This window comes from Megascapheus bottae, chromosome 20, assembly GCF_031878675.1.
Source record: "Megascapheus bottae isolate mThoBot1 chromosome 20, mThoBot2.hap1, whole genome shotgun sequence".
In the NCBI taxonomy this organism is placed as follows: domain Eukaryota; kingdom Metazoa; phylum Chordata; class Mammalia; order Rodentia; family Geomyidae; genus Megascapheus; species Megascapheus bottae.
The window spans coordinates 7302652-7314750 of record NC_143528.1 but is presented as its reverse complement, the minus strand read 5'-3'; the positions used below and the strand labels follow the sequence as shown (position 1 = coordinate 7314750).

The window sequence follows — 12099 nt, the reverse complement described above, 5'->3', positions numbered from 1 at the left end:
GACAAGTCTTCAGCATTTCTGGATAGAGTGATGTTTTTGGAATAGAAAAACTGAGTTATCAAAAGGTAAGCAAGCATATACATGAGCTGATGGAGTTCAGATACAAAATGAAGTTACTTAATGACTTTACAATCAGACTTTTACTTCTACTTTGCTATTGTTTTCATAAAAACTGTCAAACCCTAGATACTATTGGCCAAGTGATTTCTGGAAGTGTACTATAATAAGTCCAGTTATTCAGGTGGCTACATACATGTTAGACTTCTAAAAATAAGATAGTGCTTCTCAAACCCTACTAAGGTGTAAGGATGCTTATTAATTGCTCCTCATTTATGAATATGTGGAATAAAATGTGAAGAGAGTATGTCAGATCTGTTTACACAGAGGATGCTACAAGAGTTGACAAAAGTTTGTTTCTACCTTGTGATTTTATTAGCTTCAAGTCCTATAATACCTAGGGAAATTTTTCTGGTGGACTGCTTCCTAATTTGAAAAAAGCTGTCAGAATAATATGACTACCTTTAACTTTGGAGTAAAAGGTCCCAGTGGCATTACTTATTGAGAATAGCTATGTATTTATAGGAGTCTTAATGGAACAGAATTTTAAGCTGAAAAGAAACTATGTTCCTCTAAACTATTATGTTCCCTTGAGAATTTCTACCTGGCTCCTGCTCTTCTTTGCATATTATTTTTGCCTAGATTTTCTCAGAATCAATTTCTGAAGGACATTTCATTTATGTCTCAAATTCTTTCAACAGTTCATAATGGAAACAGGACTCCTGAGCCTTCACCAGAGGATAATACCATTTATGTTAGGCTAGATTCACTGTTTCATCAACAACCATACAAAGTTACTTGGCTTTTGTGTCTGTACATGAGGTAACTTCTGCTTGGAATCTGAGAAACCTGGAGTTATTGCTGGATCCATGAATTCACTGATGCACTTGCAAATTTCCTCAGGTACATTTTTGTTTCATCTACACCTTCTCCGATGGAAATGCCAGTATGGCAGATCTTCGAAATAATCATACAACAGCAACACATGGCTGTAGATAATATAGACACAGAGATAAATATCGTGGGATTAAAGAGTTATAATCAAAAAATCCTGTTCAAGAAGCTTAAAGATTCAAGCTATCTCTCTGTGTATCTATGTGTCTGTGTGTCTGTGTGTCTGTGTGTCTATCTCTCTCCTCTCTCTCTGTCTCTTTCTCTCTCTGGAGAAATCTATTAAAAGGGCAAAATAAAACAAAAAAATAAATTTATGATAATATTAAAATATTATTCCCCAATTGAATAGTGATTTCTGAAAGATATGCATATATTTTTCCATATATTTTTATTGTAATCAATAGAAGGGTTACATTATATTCACCAGATAGAAGATGCATTACTTCACAAACATTGATACCTTTTCTCATGTCTTGGTCCCCATTTCCCTCCCCACACTCCCACCCCTCATCTTGTTTTCCCCCCTTCCCTATCCAATTTCAAATAACCAAATACACATATATATATAATAAGATATGCATATATTTTATGAATCTAACTGAACAGATCTAATGATAGCACATATACAAATAAATAGTTTTTAAAATGAGATGGGTCTTCTCAGTAATATGAATATCAGTGATACAAATATAAATATAACCCTAGCTACTCAGGAGGCCGAGATCTGAGGATCAGGGTTCAAAGCCAGCCCAGGCACAAAATGACCTGAGACGCGTATCTCCAACTAACCCCAAGAAAATGGGAAGTGGGGCTTGGCTCAAAGGTTGGGTGGTAGCCTTGACCTGAAGAGCTAAGGGACAGGGACAGCGCCCAGGCCAAGTTCAAGCCCCATCACACACACACACACACTCACACACGCACACACACACACACACACATAAAATAAATATAAAATCTTAATAATGGACTAGGATTTGAAAAAAAGGCTAAGGAATGTTAGACTACTGTATTAATCAGACTTCATTATGAAATAACCACATTTAAAATATGTTTGGCTTACAGAAGTAGATAATAACTTCTTGTTCTTTTATCTGCTGTCACAACTTTATTTGTGAGATGAAGTTAGATCTTCCGCAAATATCTAGGCCAAAGAAAGATTCCAAATGAGGTGCCTTAGTTTCACAGTCAAAAGCTGGGGCTGGGAGTTTGTCCTAGTGGTAGAGTGCTTACCTAGCATGCACGAAGGCCCGGGTTCGATTTCGCAATACCACATACATAGCAAAAAGCTGGAAGGGGTGCTGAGGTTCAAGTGGTGAGCTCTAGCCTTGAGAAAGTCCACAGACAATGCTCAGGCCCTGAGCTCAAGCCCAGGACTGGCAAAAAAAAAAAAAAAAAAAAAAAAGCTGTTGTGAAGACAGTTCACATCTGTAATCTTAACTAATCAGGAGGCTGAAGTCTAGAAAAATGTGGTTCAACAGGGGCAGAAAAACATCACTGAGCTCTATAGCTCTTATCTCTAAGTGAACCAGTGAAAGCAGAGTTGGAGGCATGGCTTAGATCATAGAACCTGAGCCGAGCAATCACAAGGTTCTGAGTTGAGAAAAAATAAAAATAAAAAGACTGTAGCACAATAATGTGAGTGGAAACATCTAGTATTTCCAAAACCTCTACTTGAAAGTGGAACACATTGCACTTGTCAATGTTATATAGAATCAACATATGCTGAACCCCAGTGACAACAGGCAGAGTGGAATACATATACGAATAACTAAATCTAAGTCGTTGCTTTTATTCACTTGACTCAAAGTGCTAAATTAATTAATTAACTGATTTCTTAACTCACTTTCTCCTCAGGGGAGAAATCTCAAGCTTCAATTCAAACATGAACTCAAGGCTTCAAGTCCAGACCCTTTATATAGTTACTTTGATGGGTTCAATTAGAAAGGTCCTTGATCTAGTGACCTCTGAACCAAGTAAATAAGTTACCTGCTCACACTTCCTAAAAATTCCACCTAGTTGGCTAAGAATTAATTTGGTGTAAGCTTTATTCCCAAAATTGACTCTCTTATCTCATTCCATTTCTTTGACTCTTGAATCTTGGTCCTTTTTTTCCTTAGCCTCATCTGAAAAAAGGTATTAGGAAATCATGGGAAAGAATATTCTCATTTTACTTCCCATGTGTCTAAATTTCAGTACCTAATGGACATTTTATATCTCAGAAAATTAAAGAAATTTTAGTCCATGCTGTAATTGTAAATATTATTATCAAAAATTTGAGGTTTCATCTGATTGCTTATTTTTGCTTCATTTTTCCTCCTTTCCTTTTATCAGCTCTATATGCCAACGTGCGCATTCACAATACTTTCCAAGATAGGACTCAGAGTTCATAAGTTTTACTCTCTTGGACATCTGAGGGAAGATGATGGGCTTTTTTCTTTCTTTTTTGATTAGTCTATTGTAAGAGTCCTTTGAAGCAGTTGAAAGGATAATCCACTTCAAATTAATCCCATGAGGTGTCTGGGTCAAACTCTGATTAGGTCTTTACCTTTAGTTTGGCTTGATAGTAATCTCACCAGGCCTTTTTCACTCAAAGCTATTATCAGTCTTTGGTTAGCAAGGAAACAGGGACACATCATGAAAGCCTGTAATTGCCAAAATTTATTTATTGCTTCTTTTTTCCTTTCATATGTAATTTCAAATGAAAATCCTTTTTACTTGTTTTGTTTCATGCTACTATCATTACCTTACATAACCTTCTTAAAGGAAACCAGAAACAACACATCTACCAATGTACTATCTCTCTCTACTACCATAAAATACAGTGTCTATAAGATATTAGAAAAAACAATATAATCAATGATTCTGTCATTGAGATACCAACTCTGCTTTCCCAAGCTGCTATAACTGTTTTCTGGAATCTACACATTCTAAAGGCAAATGGCATGCATTTTAGTTTAGACTTTTGTCTTGTTCTTATTTAATTGATGCTACCTATTTCTGGCACTTATTTCTGCTGTGGTTAACTTTCTTGCAAGTTGACAAGTCTTCAGGTCTCAGTGCTTATGATGATAACAATTCAGATCATGCTCCCTGATCTGCAGTAGCTTTGTTTTAGACTTTATGAGAGAAACCAGTCTGTCATACATGTTTATTTTTGGAGACTGAATTAAAGAGCAATCATAACTAGACAAAATCCTCTTTTGCTTGATTGAGTCTAAGAGTACAGCACACATGATTCTATACAAGTGTCCTTACAGTTAACATGACAAATGTGGCTAAGTGAAGCCAATTCTAAGCAAGTAACAAAAATTACAAAGATGGGGAAAAGTTGAAATATGTGTAAAAGAATAATGCAACTTGCTTTGTTAAGGCATTAATTAGTAACTGATTTTGAAAAAAGGTGCTATGTGTATTATTATATTAGGAGGCTCCAGTATCTGTGTACAGGAGAGAACTGCATATGAAATTTACATCTGAAATGGCTAACGTTAGGAGTTCTGACTTAACAGTTACTCAAAGAGAGTATGATTGGTACAGATATAAGGAATCACTGTCCTGCATAAATTGCTTCAGCAAAGGAACACGAAATTCCTGTACCTACAAAAGCAACTCCATGCATATCACAAAACATGATTCATTGCCAGGCGTGGTGGCTCACACCTGTAATCCTAGCTACTCTGGAGGCTGAGATCTGAAGATCAAGGTTCAAAGCCAGCCCGGGCAGAAAAGGACATGAGACTCTTATCTCAAATTGACCTCTAGCAAATGGGAAGTGGGGCTTGCATCAAGCGTAGGGTGGCAGCCATGAACTGAAGAGCTCAGGGACAGCTCCCAGACCAAGATCAAGCCCCATGACCCACCAAAAATTATATCCATGATTCATTAATTGGACATGTTAAAGAAGGCTAGTTCCAAATTAAAGTAGATTTATTGTAAATTAGAAAAAAATGTAATATTTGAAGTTTCTTTTCTTTTGCTTTGGTTTTGAAGTAATTTTACAAAGGAGCTTCACTGCCATATGTTATTTTATGAGTAAGGTATCTTGATCACTGTTACTCCTTCCATCACTCTCCAATTTGAACTTTAAAAAAGTTATGATAGGGAGAGGGCAGGGAATGTGGTAGAGTAGAAGATATTGATCGGAATACAGTATAAATGTGTGTGGAGATGGTAACAATGACATTTTTCCTCCATATGACTAAGCCAGTACAAAAGCTGCACAATAATGTATCCATGGTATGCTCTCACACTCTCAAGTTTTCCACAGTAGATAACATGTCTTATTGAAACCAAATCATTATTCATGTACCCATGTTTCATGCCTAGAAATCCTACCTTCTCAAGAGGCTGAGAGAGAGAGAAGGAGAAGGAAGGAAGGAGGGAGGTTGGAAGAGGGGGATGGAAAGGAATTTTCATTAGGAAACTGAGAACTTTCCAAATATTGAATTCTCTTTTCTCCCCTCCTCAATTCTTCCTTCCCTTTCCAATGCCCCTCCCCTCCCTTCCCCTCCCCTCCCCTCCCCTCCCCTCTCCTCTCCTCTCCTCCTTTCCTGTCCCCTCCTCTCCACTCCTTTCCTCTCCTCTCCACTCCTTTTTCTGCATGTAGCTCATTCTCTTATTTTTTTTACCAGTTCCATGACTTGAACTCAGGGCCTCAGCATTGTCCTTAGGCTTTCTCAAGGCTAGAGCCCTACCACTTAGACCACAGCACCATTTCTGGCTTCTTCTACATATGTGGTACTGAGGAATTGAACCCGGGTATTCATGCATGCTAGGCAAGCACTCTACTACTATGTTATGCTCCTGGCCCCTAGCTCATTCTCTTTTTTATCTTGTTTTCTCTTTCTCTCATTTTCACGCAGACACATCAGACTTCATGCCAATTTTGGTTTCTGTACTTGTCCCTAAGCATTGTTTCTCTAAACAGATAGCCATAACTTTCTTCCACTGCTGCCCATGCAAATATCTTACAGCATCAAATTTATAAACTTAAAAACAAAAATTAAGACATCCTTTTCTCCATTAAAATACATAGAGTCTAATAAATATAGGATGGAAAATTAACCCAAATTTAAAAAATCTGAAACCATTAACTCATCTTTCACCATAAAAGCTAGAAGAATATTTTTTCTTTGACTTTGCACTTTTTAACCTCGCACAAAAGAGCTATATGTTGTTTACTCAAAGGAAAGATATAGGTTTCCTACAAGTTCAATCAAAGAAGATCTAAATTAGATCATGCATTTCTTAATTTTTGAACTGCTTCACAATTTAACTGCTTTTCCTTGAATATGAAATATTTCCCCCTAAAAAGCACATTTTTCAAAGACAATGTATAGAAAATAACTGGTAATTTGAAAGTTCTCTTTATATGTATATTATTTTTGTCATTATTTCACTTTCAAAGAGTCACAGATGTTCTGCACAATTATCTTAGTTGAGGGGCAGATTTATACCTTCCTGTATTGGTAGCATGGTCAACAGAGAGATTCATAAGCTGAGTAGTAGGCCAATTTGTTGCCTGGATGAATTATATTCAAATAACTTGACCAGATGTCTTGGAGAGCAGTTTATAAGGTTACAGTTTCATCATGATACTATCCTGTATAATAGAGGTGACTAGGGATTCAACCATGACATCTCGAAGCAAAACCCAGGTTTCCAGGGATCACACAAAGCTGATGTGAATTCTGCCCTTCTTTAACCTGTGCCTTGTCATACTTCTGCCAAGGTGGCAGACAAAATTTCGGGCAACTAATGCTTCTCGGCAATGCCTGGGAAAGTTGGCATAAATTCTTCTTCCTCTAAGGAATGAACATACTCCCAGCCATCCTGAAACCACATCAAATAAAATACAATGAGAAGATTGGTATGAGACTTATCCTCCCTTCCTTTAGAATCTACTAAATTACTTTACTAAGATTCTAATCAGAACAGCCACTTACTACATTTTGAAAAAATGTGAACAAAGTATCACCAAGAAAAACTGTGTTGCAAAAATAATAATTTGTAAATAGAACCTACCCTCTCATACAATGGAAGGGCAATTTGCTCTTGGAGAAAATTAAGGCCTATACATGCATCTCTATGCTTTGGACCTTTCTTCACATAGAACATTTCTACGTATACCTAACTCTATAACTTTCCATGTTGTTGTAAGGTAGATAAGAGAAATGGTTACCTGCAGAATTTGCCTTATGTGGCCTTGATTTTCCAAAGAATTCATCTCCTAATTATATCATTTTCCTGTTCATTGCTTAATTGGTCCTTGATCCTGCCAACTTCCTTGGCAAGATGTAATCATGTTGTATATGGACGTGGGACATTTTCAGAAAGGGACCTTTAAGACAATAAGAGCCTAGTGGAAAGATCTGGTGATGCTGGTTCATTGACTACAGCAGGAATGCAGAGCTGATATCAACTTTTGAAGAAAAATGTTTCCATCAAAGAGTACCTATTCTGATAGAACACTAGATTATAATAATGGTAGAAGAAGACAAAGGAGGCATTGACAAAGCCTTTAGCTCCCTGAAATCATATTTAGTGATAAAAGGATATATAGCTGAACCACTCTAACAGATCTCATTCCAATTTGGCCAGACCCAAAGAATGTGCAGTGCTTATGCAGTTCTGTAAAATTTTTCACTGAGAAGACTCATTTCTCATAGCTAGGTCAGACATCTATTTTCTTTATACATCTATTTTCATTTATTTGCATTGACTTACTAATTGATATGGTTCTCTGTGACTTCCGTAGGAGGAATATTTTCTAATAAGAAAAAAAGTCTCTTGACATGTGATATCACAATATCAGAGCATCAATGAGATACCTCTGCTCATTCACTTGTGTAGTTAAACCTACTTTTGTTTTAAGTAGGCTTATTCTTCCATTTTCTGTGCAGCATGGATATGTAAGGAAAGGTTATTGATCACTGAACTTGATGCTTTAGTTGAGCAGCAACATCTACCCTAAGATTTCAAGTGGAACAAAAGGATTTATAATCTGTACTTGTCTAAAAAGTAGGTAGACATTACATGACAAAGTCATCCTGGCAAAGATAAGATATCCAATTTTATTTAATTTGAATGAATTAAAATATAAATAGTTTTAGTACATTAGCTCAAAATTGATACTGGAGTAGTGGAGTATTTCTGTGATTAAATCTAACCATATGCTTTAGCAGTCTTTATAATTGATTAGGGGAGATATTTGGAAACATGTAGAGAAACAAGCAAAAATTAGCCTAGAGGGCTGGAAGTTTGGCCTAATGGTAGAGTGCTTGCATAGCATGCACAAAGGCCAGGGTTTGAGTCCTCGGTACCACATACATAGAAAAAAGTCAGAAGTGATGCTGTGGTAGAGTTCTAGGCTTGAGAAAGCCCAAGGACAGTGCTCAGGCCCTGATCTCAAGGTTCAGGACTGGCAAAAAAAATTAGCCTAGAAATTTATTAGCTAGCAGAAAGGGTGATTCTGATGGGATGTCAGAAGACCAGGATGTTAATAGGAATGATGATGATAACAATTATGCTCATTAGGTTTCAGGGACTCCATTGAGAATTGAATCAGAAGCCATACTGAATCGCAATTCACTGGCAAGCACTCATCTACATTTGGTCCCTTTTATTTTGAGAGTTTGTATTGGAAAATTTAAAGGTTCTAGGCTTCTTAATGTGGAACCGTGTTATTCAAGTCCATTTAGTTTTCTGAATGTGACATGATTGTGACCAAAACTACATTTGCAGTGAGGATGAGACTTGGGAGCAAAATGCCAAGAAGGAAAGTTTTAAACTTACAATGCTATATACTAAGGGCATCTCAGAAATTGACCAGAACTCATTCATCTAAGGCTTCCATGTAATAAGATTTTTTTCCAGTCCTAGACTGGAGCTCAGGGCCTGAGCACTGTCCTTGGACATTTTCAAGGCTAGAACTCTACCACTTGAGCCTCAGCACCACTTCCAGATTTTTTCTATGTATGTGGTATCAAGTAATCGAACCCAGGTCTTCGTGCATGCTGGGCAAGTACTCTACCACTAGGGCAAACTCCCAGCCTATAAAAAGATTTCTTAACAAAACAGAAAGGCTTCCAGATGTTAACTCTGGGCTGCCCTGCTCAGAGAGGGATGCTCAAGGAGTGTTTTCCCAGTTTGGCCATCCAAGCTCTGGGCGATAGCTTCGGACCTACATCTATGGGTCCAATTTGAGATGATAGCAGACCTTCTTTTTACCATCATTTATGTGTGGCTTTGCACACAGAATGCAAGATTCACACTCCACTTCAATTTTAAAAGAAAGCACAGAAGCCACGCGATGTATGACAGAGTCAGAATACCTGCAAGCAGCTTTCCAGTGGATGTTGAGTGGAGGTATGAGGTTAAAGCTGAAGATGCAATGGACTCTAAGAGGCAACAGATGCTAGGAAATTGGATATGGAATATCTAACAGGGATAGACACAGTAAATGAGTGCTACAAATGGAAGGGAAAGACCACATAAGCTACAGTAGGCAAATCCAAGGAAACAGAGCTGCCCATCCGTTTGGAAATTACATCATACTACCTAAGCTCTGAATGACAGACATGAATCTATCGTATTAAATGTTTGCCCTAGGGCTCAGGTGTAGCTCAATGACAAAGCACTTGCCTAGCAAATACAACATCCTGAGTTCAAATCCCCAAGTACCAAAAAAGAAAAGACAAAATGGTGTTTGCACTGATAAGCCTCACTTTTCCTTTTCATGTCACAATCCTTCATTAAAAATAGCAATAGTAATATTTCACTATGTCTACTTGGATTTTGCAGTATATGACTTGCTTTTTGTTTCTAACAGGGTCTTACACCTAGGAGCCTGCCTTGAGTCTTGGAAGAAACTTTGGACTTCAACTTCAGAGCAATACTGAAAGTGAAGGACCGTGGGGACTCCTGAAATGAACCAAATACATTCTGCACTGAGATGCATAGGAGACTCTAGCGTGGGCCAGGGCCCTCTGGCTCCTAGGGTTAAATGAAATATGTTTGCGTATGTAGTGGACAAGGGCTCATTATGATGGTTACTCTGGTCAAATTGAATGGATCGAGAAGTGGATTGAAGATTCAAAACACAAATACACGTACACACACACACACACACACACACACATTTGTGGGCATGTCTATGAAGGCATTTCCAATGAGAAGTAACTAAGTAGGAAAGATGTATCACAAATGTGGTGACATTAACACATAGATTGATGCCCAGATGAGAAAATAAAGTGGGAAAGCCAGTAAGAAGAATACTCCCTTGACCCCTCTCTTCTCTCTCTTCTTTCTTTATCCTCTTTTACATCTGTTCTCTCTCCTTTCTCCTGTCTCCTCTTCCCTCTGTCTCCTGTCCCTACCATAACTGACTAAAACTGTGACCCAGAAGAAACTTTATCTCCCTTAACCTGTTTGCTCATGTATATAATAGGAATGAAACACCAATTAATGCAATTTCATCTCTCCACGCAAACTTCTGAGTCTGCTTCTGTGCATTTCTCTAGCTTGTTGAAACCCTACCACCCATGAAATTTTGTATAGTCTTATTCATCAATATTCTTCAAATTTGCTCCACTCGGTCTGGACCCTCATTCTTATATGGCCTTCTCTCCTCACCCCTGCATTCCATCTCTTCTACATATTCTACACGAACAATTCGTTTACTCTCACATTCAGATATCATTTTTGTTTTAAAATTCTAATCACAAGGAAGTTTGATTTATTTTTATTAATATATTTTTGAACAACAGAGCCCATATTTCACAACAAATGTGAATGCTACGCATCTTCATCAATGTCTTTGGATTTCTGTATCTGGTACCCTGGAGAGAGCTTAGTGTGGTATTTGAGACACTTGGTTGAGGGCACACACTCAGCCTTTGATGATGAGTTCTCTATAACTGAGATTTCTCATTTCAATGGTTCTTCCAAATACTCTTTTGGCTTCAAAAGTGGCTTCCTGTGACCTTCAACTTGTGATATTGGTAAGTCAGTGTTTTGAATAGATTCTATAGATGCCCATCTTTGTTATAACACTAAAACACAAATCAGTATGAGACTTGTGGGCTATCTTCTCAGGTGGTTGAGTCTGCATGACAAGCTCTCTCACTTTGCTATGTCACCATTTCGCCACACCTTTAGTACCTGCCTTTTTAGAAAACGCCTATGTGGTAACAATTGGTTCTGGGTGTTCCACTCCCAGGCAATATTTCGCATTCCAATTTTCCGCCTAGCCTGTGAGGTCCATAGTCTTGTGTCTGGTTTGTTTTTTAGTGGCAAAAGTTTCCCATGTACTTGAACTGCCCTTTCAATTCTAGCCGAATCTTCCTGCATATCATGGGTGTTGTTAGTGGATTGCCTTGCCTTTGGTGTTTGTAGGAGTTTGTTCTTCTTCCTTCTGGTCTTTCTGCTTCCCACCCCAAAAAATACCCTGGTTGTTTTAATTTGCTTAATTCTTGAGTTAAAATATTTCTGAAGGGATTCATTATGGATATTTATGCACAAAGTTTCCTTAGCTAGAGGATCGACTATCCACTCTACAGTGCTTACAGAAAGTGGGGAAGGCCCTGTTGGAAGGCTTTCAGGAAGGCCTGGGATATTTATTCCTCTTTAGGTATGGAAGAATCCCTCAGTGTATGGTTACAACGTAGGCCACCAAGTGACAAAGACACTGTTGGTGGTGACAAAAGTGAACCTGAGTAGTTTATTCTCCTCCCTTAGCCCTGGTTTGCTAGAAATCTAGTGGTTGGATCTCATCTCTTATGATGATTTACAAGGAGGAGATATTTAGTGGCAGTGGTCAAGAAGAACGTCCTGTCCAGCTTTATTTTCTCAACTTTAAAAACAAGATTGTTGTCAATTATTTATGGGAACCTCTGTGGAATGCAAATTTTTGGTGGTCATTGAGGAGGCCTGTGTAATTCTAATCCTCTTGGAATAGAAATACAACCCACAGATGGTTGTCTGCTGACTCTACACTTCACCCTCCTGCAGCTGATCATATGATGTTCATAGCTGGTGGTCATGGAGGAGCTCCTATCAGGTTTACCCTTGAATTGGTGGAGCCCCAGTGGATCACTGTCTGATATTTCTCCCCTCCACTGCCTTAGACATCTAGATAAAAATCCTCTC

The 12099-nt window shown here is 38.0% G+C and overlaps 1 long non-coding RNA gene across 1 annotated transcript in view; it reads left to right on the top strand.

The window, feature by feature from the left end:
* The window catches only part of LOC150049129 (uncharacterized), a 40083-nt gene extending 29295 nt beyond the window's left edge, over positions 1 to 10788 (top strand). The window contains exons 3-4 of the long non-coding RNA XR_016538963.1: positions 759 to 960; positions 9782 to 10788. This is a non-coding gene — a long non-coding RNA (uncharacterized LOC150049129). The remainder of the gene's footprint in view (positions 1 to 758; positions 961 to 9781) is intronic.
* Positions 10789 to 12099: the final 1311 nt, after the last annotated feature.